A 10,722-nucleotide genomic window follows, 5' to 3' on the forward strand; every position below is an offset into this window, starting at 1 on the left:
GGGGGGGGGGGGGGGGGGGGGGGAGAGCGTGTGTTGAGGGACCCCAGGAAAGAGTCAAGGGAGGAAAAGACTCTTGGGGGACACAGAGGGGAGACAAATGGGGCCTGGGACACAGCCCATGGTTTGCCCTTGCTTAGTGGACAGGGATCAGGATTAAGGCCTATTTCCCAGTCTGGGAAAGGCCATGTTTTTAAAAGTATTTTTTTATTCTTGAGAGAGAGAGCGCGCAAATGAGGGAGAGGCAGCGAGAGAAAGGAGGAGTCACAGAATCCAAAGCAGGCTCCAGGCTCTGAGCACAGAGCCTGACATGGGGCTCAAACCCACAAACTAAAATCACGACCTGAGCAGAAGTCAGATGCTCAACCGACCGAGCCGCCCAGGCGTCCCCGGGGAAAGGCCATTTTGATATCACGAGTCATCATAGGAGTAGCCTCAGAAGTCATCCAATCCAAGTTCAAGTTCTGACTCTGCCATTTACTGGCTACTTGACCTTGGACAATTCACTTTGTCTTTTTGAAACTGAGTTTCCCGGTCTGGAAAGTGGGGTTCGTAACAGCACCTACACGGCTCCCACAGGACTGTCATCAGGACGCACTGAGATTAGATACGTAAAACCCGTAGCCCCCTGCCCGGTACTTGTAATTGCTGAACACACAGAGGCTGCTATTATTATCATCATCACCGTCGGCATTATTGCTGAGGGTAGAAGAACCTGACCCAGCGTCTGACGCCCAGTGGGTGACAATGTTGAGTTTGAATGAAAGCTTTCGCACTTGCCTCCGGCATCTGTAACTGCCATCTGCAAACGAGCACATTTTACTATATGTCAGTTTCTGCGGGTCAAGGATTGGGGAAGGGCTCCCTCGGGTGACACTGGAGCAGGGCTCTTAGGTGCCTGCTCGGGTGTGGTGGCTGGAAAGGGGCGGCTGTGAGGGGTCGGGGGCTGCTGCCTGGACATTCCTCTTTCTTCATGGAGTCTCAGGGCGTCTCCGTGTGATCTCTCTGCAGGAGCTGCTCTCGGGGCTTCCCCAGAGCAAGGCAGCCTCAGGCAGCTGGACTCCTCAGACATGATAGCCAGGGGCCAGGGCAGCTCGGGGGACACACGTCAAGGCTCCGGGGCTCAGGGCAGCCGCCACGTTGCCTTAGAGGGCTAGTTGTGGAAGTGATAACCGCGCCATCGTGCCACACTGTGGGCGCAGATCCCCCGAGATTCGAGAAGAAACAGATTCCACCTCTCAGCGGGAGGTACATCAAACCCCCCTGTTCAGGAGGTCCAGGGCATGGTGGCAGCGCCGGAAACAGTGCAAGCTCTTGGGGGACATGAGCAGTAGCAAGTGGAACGTCAGAGAGGAACAAGAGAATCGGAAATTTCAGGCTTACTCAGAGAGGCCCAGAGACTTGGAAGGTTCCTTCGGGGTGCCTGAGTCTCCCCTGCAAGCAATCCAAGTTGCCCCCTGATCCTAGCGGCCCTAGAGCAAATAGTCACATCACACCTACTTAACCTCTCCCACGGACGCGGCGCTCACTACCTCTCAGAGGAAGTGTTCTCATCAGCATTTTGCAGGGGGGAGTCTCCACTGCAATGATCCTTCTAGAAGGTGACTTGGCAATTGATACACGTCACTTGTAAGCGCCTCAGAGACACGTGCGCCTTTTGTGCCACCAGAGTTGCTCCAGAGGTTTCCACGGTGAAGAAGAGAAGATGTGGACAATGCGCTAAGCGCAAGAGCGTTCTCGGCAGCGGTCTTTATAATTGCGCAGCAACTAGAAGCCCCTAACGGTCCTGCAACAGCGGATTGGGTCAGCCATTTGTGGGATCTCCTGGGAAATATTGCCACGAAGCCTTTCAACATTCTGTTTTTTTTCTTCTCTTCCTTTTCCTTCTCCCCCTTCCCCTCCTTTCTCAGAGAGATAAAATCTCCTTTTCTACCCACCTGAGCCCCAGCGACTGCCTCAGGGAAGCAATTTAGATTATGTGTGGTGTGCAGAGCTTGGAACTCTGGACTGAGAGGCGAAGGATTGAGGCCGGAGAGCAGTTCGCCCTGGCTCTGTGATATTCTACCTGGTGCCTCCCTACCCTCGTGTTCTAGAATGCTTTTCTGTTCCTGACGAACATCTGGTTTTAACCTCCAAGAAGATATTCCCTATATACTCGGCTTCCTCTTCCAGCGGAGGCTTACAGTTGCCTCGTTTTTTTAAAAATGTTTTATTGTGGACTCTACTTTATGTGCAAAACGGGGCAAAAATAGTTACTTACCTACAGGTAAAATAAAATTAACACACAAACACCTCCCATACAGAACCTTATCAGTACATTCAGAGTCTGAAACCACCACCAACTTGATGATTGTTTAAATCATTCTCCCATCTTTGGGGCATCTGGGTGGCTCAGTGGGTTAAGCGTCTGACTCTGGATTTGGGCTCAGGTCATGACCTTGCAGTTTGTGAGATCGAGCCCCGTGTGGGGGTCTGCACTGACAGCATGGAGCCTCCTTGGGGTTTTCTCTCTCTCCCTTTCTTTCTGCCCCACCCCCCCCTTCACAAATAAATAAATAAACTTAAAAAAATCATTCTCCCACCATATGCACAAAACTTGGTTTCATATATATATACTAAATATATATAGAATGTGTATATGTATTACTTCTAACGTATTTTATTTGATGCACATAAGAAATTGTTATATATTGTGGTATATTATAATGTACAGTATCCATGAGTATATTATAATGTACATTACGTGTACATTACATGTACACGTAAACATTTATCACTGTTTACGTTTTCCTAAGCAGCAACTTATTTTGTTCTGCCTGTCCTTGAACTCTATGGAAATTGAGGAGTCGTTCACATATTCTTCTGCAACTTTTTTCCTTCACCTTCTCGTCCGCTGTCTTCATGCATGTTGCCCCGTGTGGCCGCGGCTCGTGTGTCCAATGCTCTGTCGTGGTCACTGCATGACTGTACCAGGGTTTGTGGGCCCTTTTCCCATTGATGGAGAGATGTGGGTTGTTCCCAGGATGTTGCATTCATTGCCATCTTTCTCACACGCCTCCTGGTGCGTTTGCAAAAAACTTCTCCTAGGGCATCATGTCAGCAGGGTACAACCAGGAACAACGAGGTGGAGAAGGGGGTTCAGAAATGCACTGCAAGGAGTGGATTTTCAAGACTGTGGGGCTGGTTGGGTGAGTCCAAAACCGAGAGGGCAGCTGGCTTGAAAGTCTTGGGCATGAGCCATCGCAGATGGAATTTCTTCTTGGGGGAAGGGTCAGGTCTGTTAAGGCTTTTCGACAGGTTGGATCAGTTCCACCCAGATGATCCAGGATTAGCCTCCTTTGCTTGAAGCCAACTGATTATGCACTTTAATCACCTCTACAGAATTCCCTCCCTGCAACAACTAGCTCAATGCTTGATAAACAACCAACCGGGGGCTATGGCTCAGCCAAGCTGACACATGACCCTGACCTTCACAGTCATAAACCGAGGAGTGAGATCGCTTGGGCCAGAGCAAGGATCCGGGTGGAAGGAGGTGCTCGTTTTTACATTTACACGTAATATCAGAAGGGCAGGAAGAACGGTGATTAAAGTCTGAAAGCCAAAACAATGAATCGCGAAATTCATTCTGCCCTCCTACCCTTTCCTGAAGACCCGCCACCCCTCTACCCTGCTCCTGCCCTGCCCCAGACAACCAGCTGAGAGCAGGTATCTGAAAATATATGCATGTAGGTCTCCCAACTTTGATTTCATTAAATTTCTATAAAAGACTCCTGATATTGATGTTATTTTATGACTTGCATTTTTAAAAATTAATACCATTTTATGGGCGTCCCTCATGCCAGGACATTTAAGTCTAAAATCATTAAGTCATTCTTTTTCTTTAAAAATATTTTTTTAATGTTTATTGTTTTGAGAGAGACAGAGAGCAAGTGGGGGAGGGGCAGAGAGCGTGGGAGACACAGAATCCGAAGCAGGCTCCAGGCTCCGAGCTGTCAACAGAGAGCCAGACATGGGGCTTGAACTCATGGACCCCGAGATTATGACCTTAGCCGAGAAGTCGGATGCTCAACCAACTGAGCCACCCAGGTGCCCCCAGAGCGTGAGTTTTATAAAGGGGTGTCCCACTTGCCAACCCGGTGGGTTAAAAAAATACTTTCTCATCACTTGTTTAATTTGTATTTTTTTCTCCTTTTAGCAAAGCTGGCATATTTTCATTGGCTTGGTAACTACTTGCATTTTCTTTTCATGAGCTGCCAGCTCACACCCTTTGAGTATCTTTCTATGGGGGTCTTGTCTGGCCATTGATGCCACTACAAAATGACGTTGTTGAATTCGTTTTGGAGAGACTCTGCACATTAGAGGCCTGCCCGTCTTCGGTGATCCTGGTATGTCCTGGATAAGAATGAGGCCTTAGGTCAGGCAGACTCAGGGGGAAGTTACCTCTCCTCTCAGACTTTGGTTTTCTACTTTTAAAACGGGCCAAAGGGCTCTTGGATCGCTTAGGCTTGTTGCAAAGATTGAAGGAGAAAATGCACCTCAGACACTAGGGATCTGTAAGCGCTCAGCAGGTGGGTGTCGGATGTTATCAGGGGTTGAGCCCATGGGAACACAGAATTGCTCCACGGTCACGTGCAGCACGTCCAGAGTGACTGGTCACGGCCGAGGCACAGCAGTGGCCATAGGGGGTCACATGACCCACGGGGAGGCTCGGAGGCCCTGCATGGGGACAATGCTTCGCAGCAGAGGGCCTGCCAGGCACTACTGGGCCGTCCCTGAGCCTGAGCAGTGACCTCTTGGCCTGGGGAGCCCCTTTTCCTTGGCATAGACGGTTGCTTTGGATGGTGAAGCCTGAAAAGCTGGCCGTGGTGCGGGTAGGACCTGCGCAGGGGCCAGGGTGTGGGGGACAGGCCAGGATCCTGAGACGTGAGGTCTGCCCCTTTGTGTGGGGCCTGGAGCAAGTTGGGGGGCCCAAGGGATTAGAAGGCATTAGAAGGCAGGATGGGAGAGGGTCCCATTACTTCAAGGTTTCTGTGGCGCCCAGCACTGCACAAACCTTGGGCAAGCCTATATGGTGTCGATGATTATTATCCCCTTGTTACTGAGGCTCAGAGAGGTGAGTTCACTTTCTCAGGATCACACAGCCAGCAAATGACGGACCTGGGATTTGAACCAAGTCTGCCTGAATCCCCAGCGCCATGCTCCATCACCCCAGCTGTCTGGCTAATGAGAATGCTATTGCCCTTGCTTCCGCTTGGTCAGTCCACAGCGGGCACTTGCACCAAATGCCAGTGGGAAGTGTCACCACACAGAATTCTTGGTGGAGCAGCTGTAGGCGAATACAGGACACTTAGAAGGCACCAGTGCTGACGAGTAACAGTTACCGAGTCCCACTGAGTTTCAGCGCCTGTGCAACGGTCTCACTGAATCCTGGTAGGTAAGCTTATGAACGAGGTCCTGTTCTTACCCCTTTTTTAGAGATGGCTAAACTGAGGCACAGAATGGTGATGTCACTTTAGCCAAAGACATCCCGCCCCCCAGCAAATGAAGGTTGGACTGGAGACACGGGGCCCAATCTGTCTCTAGCCAGTGCCCCTGGCACCCTTAGGAGGGAGGCGGGAAATGCTATCAAACTGGGAAGCGGTTGAGACTCGGTGGAGTGCGCCCTCTGGTGGTGGACACCATGGACAGCGCCCACGGCGCTGCCGGAGCTGAATTCAAATCCCTAGTCTGACATTTCCTGGTTGAGTGACCTGGGCAAGTCACTTCACCTGCCACAGCCTCAGTTTCCCCACCTGTACAATAGGAATAGTAGCAGTGAGGACTTGTTGGGTAGGTGTGAGGATTCTGTAAGAGAAAGCGTCCACACGTTTTGTTTAACACTGCATAGTGATGATGGATGTCCATGCCAAGGGAGCAAGTCCTTCCTTTCCAGGGATGGGAAGGGAGCTGGGATGCCCCCTGGGGTCCAGCTCACCAACGGTGTGCAGAGTGGCAGAAGGGCACCCTCAAAGCTTTAGAAAATTACTTTGGGGCAAATCAAGGAGCATCCCGTTATCTCCTGCAAACTGCTCCCCTCTGGCACTGGCCCCTCTCTGCTCTTTCACGCCCACACAGCCAGGAAGCCTCAGAACAGGGCGCCTCCCACATCATGACTGTGACACCTCTTGGCCAATCTCCCCCAAAACCTATCTTTCTCACTGCCTTCACTCCCCAGCTCTAAAACCATCCATGGCTCCCCATGGTTCTCAAAGCTCACTGTCCATCATCTGCCTTCAACCGACCCTTCCAAACCGCCTCTCTGTCCTTGGCCTCCACTCACAGCAAGCCTGCAGGCGCACACTTTGCAGATGTCACGCACAGTGCCAGGCGCCAGCAGGCAGAAAGCTAAAGATCAGGGCTGTCATTGGATCCCGCCGAGCTGGTTTACTCACTGCCCCAGAATCAGTTTCCCCGCCAGGAATGTCCTTCCCCCCCGGCCTTGGTTCTAACCCTAACTGTATCCAAAGTGCGAAATGGCACTAACCAGCTGCAGGAAACCAGAATCCAATCGCTCTACCAGCTCTACTTGAAGATGCAGATAATGACCCTGATACTGTAGGGACACAGACATATAGATACAGACAGATATAGAATAACATGGGAGACAAAGGATATACTTACAGACATATAAATCGGCATACACATAGATGTATAGGCATTTAGATAGACCTATAGACTTTTTTTTCTTTAATATTAAAGGAGGAGTGGCCATACACCCAATAATAGCACAGGACTTCAGGAGGGCCAGGTGCTCAGGTGTCTCTGAGGACAAATCTATTTATACACAATAACCCGCCCCAAGATTTTTCTCTAAGGGCCAGCTCTGAAAAATTTGTCCCAAGAAAATTTAGAATCAAATAAGAAAATAATTTAAGTCTCATTTGCCACACTTGGAGACAGGGCTGTTCTTGACCACCAGTGGGGCTGAGGACCCCTGCGTGTCCCTGGTCTGCGAGAAGCTCATTTCCTTTTCCCTCCAGGAAAGGCCTTGGAAGGTGTGTTAGCTTTTTCTTTCTTTCCTTTCCTTTCCTTTCTTTTCTTTTCTTTCCTTTTCCTTTCTTTTCTTTACCTTTTCTTTCTTTTTCTTTCTTTCCTTCTCTCTCTTTTATTTCTTTGTTTCTTTGCTTCTCTCTTCCTTACTTTCTTTTCTTCTTTCTTTTTTCCTTCCTTCTTTCTTTCCTCCTTCCTTCCTTTCCTTCTCTTATTTCCTTCCTCCTTTCTTTCTTTCCTCCTTCCTTCCTTTCCTTCTCTCTTCCTTCCTTCCTTTCTTTTTTCTTTCCTTCTCTTTCTCTCTTTCCTTTTCTCTTCCTTCTTTCCTTTCTTTCCTTCCTTCTTTGTTTCTTCTTTCTCTTTCTTTCTTTCTAGCTTTATTTAAGTGCAATTTACAAATAAAAACGGTCTGTATTTAAGATGTACAACACGATGTTTTGATATATGTCCACATTGTGACACCACATCACCACATCAAGTTAATTTACATACCTGTCACCTCACATACTTACCATTGTGTTTGTGCGTGTCTGTGACATCTCCCTGTCCAGCACTTGCTCTCTGCATGACAAAGGTGCGTGGGTGGAGGCTGGGGAAGGAATGGCCTCCAGGCAGACATGGTTCCTTAGGCTCAGAAAACATCTGACAGACACACACTTACACAGCTCTGGATTCTCACATGGCCCTCCCTCCACCCCCTCCTGCTTCCCCAACAATCACCCCCCTCCCAGGTGCAGGTGCTTAGGCGGGGCAAACCGGAGTCACCCCGATTCCTTCTCAGCCCACTCCGGCCCTTCCCTCAGCAAATCCTTCCCCGAGAATGACAAAAACCATGTGTCACCAATGTGGCCTCTTTGCACCTCCTCGGCCAGCACCCTGGTCAGAGTGCTAGGTCGGCTGCAGGGCCCTCCTCACCGGCTCCCTGTTTCTACCCTCATCATTGCTGTCGAAGGGACTCTGTCAAAATATGAAACCAGATCACGTTTTCCTCTGCTCAGAACTCCCCTGGGGAGAAAAGTTTTGCAAATCGTTTCTCTGGTAAGGGACTTGTACGGAGCTTATGTAAAAAATACTCCTATGGCTCAACAAGAAAAGGGCAAATAATCTGTTAAAAACTAGGCAAAGGATCTGGTCAACATCTCCCCAGATAGACATACAAGGGGGCCGATAAGCTTGGGAGACGGCCCCATACCATTTAGAGAAATGCGAATCGAGGCTCTGAGATCCTTCTTCACAGTCCTGAGGGTGGCCGTGACTTTAAAAGACATAATAACAAGTGTAGGTGAGGATGCGAAGGCAAGGGAACCCCTGCACAGGTGAGGATATAAAATGACGCAGCTGCTTTGGGAAACCAAACGCCAAATATAGAATTACCATGTGACTCTGTGCGCTGGTCAGCTCGGCGACGTATCAAAATACCACAGCCTGGGGGACTTAGACCACACACATTTCATTTCTCATGGTTCCAAAGGCTGGGAAGTCCAAGATCAAGGTGCCGGTGTTCTTAGTCTGGCCTCGTGAGCTTTATTTAATTCAGTGCTTCTAAGCACATTACTGTCATTGTTATGATGCTCCAAATGTCCCGCTTTTCACCAGTGGGAGTCTCACTGCCCCGTGGAGACACTTCCATCCTTCTTTGTATTCCTTCGTGGTTTCGGGCACAAGATGTTCTAGGTTCATCTCATACTTTCCCTGGCCCAGCCCTGGAGTCAGCCTTTTCTTCATGGAGCCCTGACTCCCTTTAGTGCATCTGGGTATGAGGTGGGCCCCTGAGACACAGAATCCGAAGTAGGGTTCTGGCTCTGAGCTGTCAGCACAGAGCCTGATGTGGGGCTTGAACTCACAAACTGTGAGATCATGACCCAGCTGAAATCGGCGTTCAACCAACTGAGCCACCCGGGCGCCCCAGACTTGGATTTTTTTTTAAGTACGCAAAATATCAACACATTTCCCAAAGTCAAAACTATGCAGAAAGAAAACACTGTATTTTCGTTAATATTGGAATTAAGAAAAAAGAAAACTACAAAAAGTTATCTTCATGGACATGTCATGCTCTCTCCTAACCCTTCCACCCCTTCCTTACCCATCTCCTTGGGAAACGAATTCCATTAATTTTCAGTTTATCCCTCCTGTGTGTTTCCTTTGCAAAAATTAGAAGATTCAAGTAAATTTTATTTCTCCTTCTTTCTTACACAAAAGACTGCATATTATATATACTTTTTCACACTTTGCTTTTTTCAATGAAAATGTGTAAAAAACTTCCTTATTCTTTTTTTTTTTTTTTTTTTTTTTTTTTTTTTTTTTTTTTTTTTTTTNTTTTTTTTTTTTTTTTTTTTTTTTTTTTTTTTTTTTTTTTTTTTTTTTTTTTTTTTTTTTTTTTTTTTTTTTTTTTTTTTTTTTTTTTTACAGCTGCATAGTATCTATCTGGGAGCTGATCCAGTTACTAAATTTCATATCTATGGCATTAGGGTGTTTCCAATATTTTTTAAGTTTGTTATTTGTTTTGAGAGAGAAGGGGCATGCGTGCGTGGGAGGGGGTAGTAGAGATAGGGGCAGAGAGAGAGGAAGAGAGAGAATCCCAAGGAGCAGGCTCCCTACAGTCAGCATAGAGCCCAAGGTGGTACTCCATCTAATGAAACTTGACATCATGACCTGAGCCAAAGTCAAGAGTCGGATGCTTAACAGACTGAGCCACCTAGGAGCCTAGGTGTTTCCAATATTTTAAAATTATGAACAATGCTGTAGTGAACAACCTTATACATAAATATCTAGAAGTGGAATTACTGGGTCAGAAGGTAAAACGCATGTGAAGTTTTTTGAGACATTACCTACTTCCCTCCATTTAGCATCTATCAGCGAGGTATCCATGTCTGTTTCCCCAGAGCCATCAAGGGAGAGAGTATGCTGTGAAGCTTCTTAATTTTTTTTCTAATCTGACAGGTGAGAAATAGTTTATTTTTTTTAAGTTTTTTGAAAAGTAGTACAGTTTATCCATCTTCTCCCAAAGATAACATCCTCCAAACCAAACTGCAATGATCAAAGCCAGGAACTTGACCCAAACACACCACTTTTAACTAAATCACAGACCTTATTCTGATCTCCTCAGTTTTCACATGCACTCAAGACTTGTAGCGTTTATTTCTATGAAAGTTTATCCTCAATGTAGCTATCACTTGGATTTCTCTTATGGCCAATGAGGTGAGCGTTTTTCCATAAGTTTAAGGATCATTTTTACATCTTCTTTCATCACCTGTTCATGTTTTTGTCCATGTTTCTATCTGGTTTCCACGGGTTTCCTCTTTCACATTTAAAGAGTTCTTCGTATATTAATGATGTTAGCCTTTGATCTATAATATCTATTGTAAATATTTTCCTTTGTCAGTTACCTACCTTTTGACTTTGCTTATGGTGTCTTCCACGTGTAAAAGTTACAGAAGATTTTATGTACTCAAGTGTATTGACCTTTTATCACATCTGGATTTTAAATCATAGTTGGAGGGCCTTTTTCCCACACACAAGCTATGGAGGAATTCACTTATATTTTTTTCTATACTTGTAGTTTTGTTAGTTATATTACTTAGGAGTTTACATTTGTGTATGGTGTGAGGAGTGGATCCTGGGTCAAATAAGTAAATAGAACAAAATATTAGCCATCGATGGCAGGCACATGGGGTATTTACCACGCTTGCACCTTTT

The sequence above is a fragment of the Hyaena hyaena genome, unplaced genomic scaffold, assembly GCF_003009895.1.
Source record: "Hyaena hyaena isolate Hyena2069 unplaced genomic scaffold, ASM300989v1 scaffold_0, whole genome shotgun sequence".
NCBI classification, from domain to species: Eukaryota; Metazoa; Chordata; class Mammalia; order Carnivora; family Hyaenidae; genus Hyaena; species Hyaena hyaena.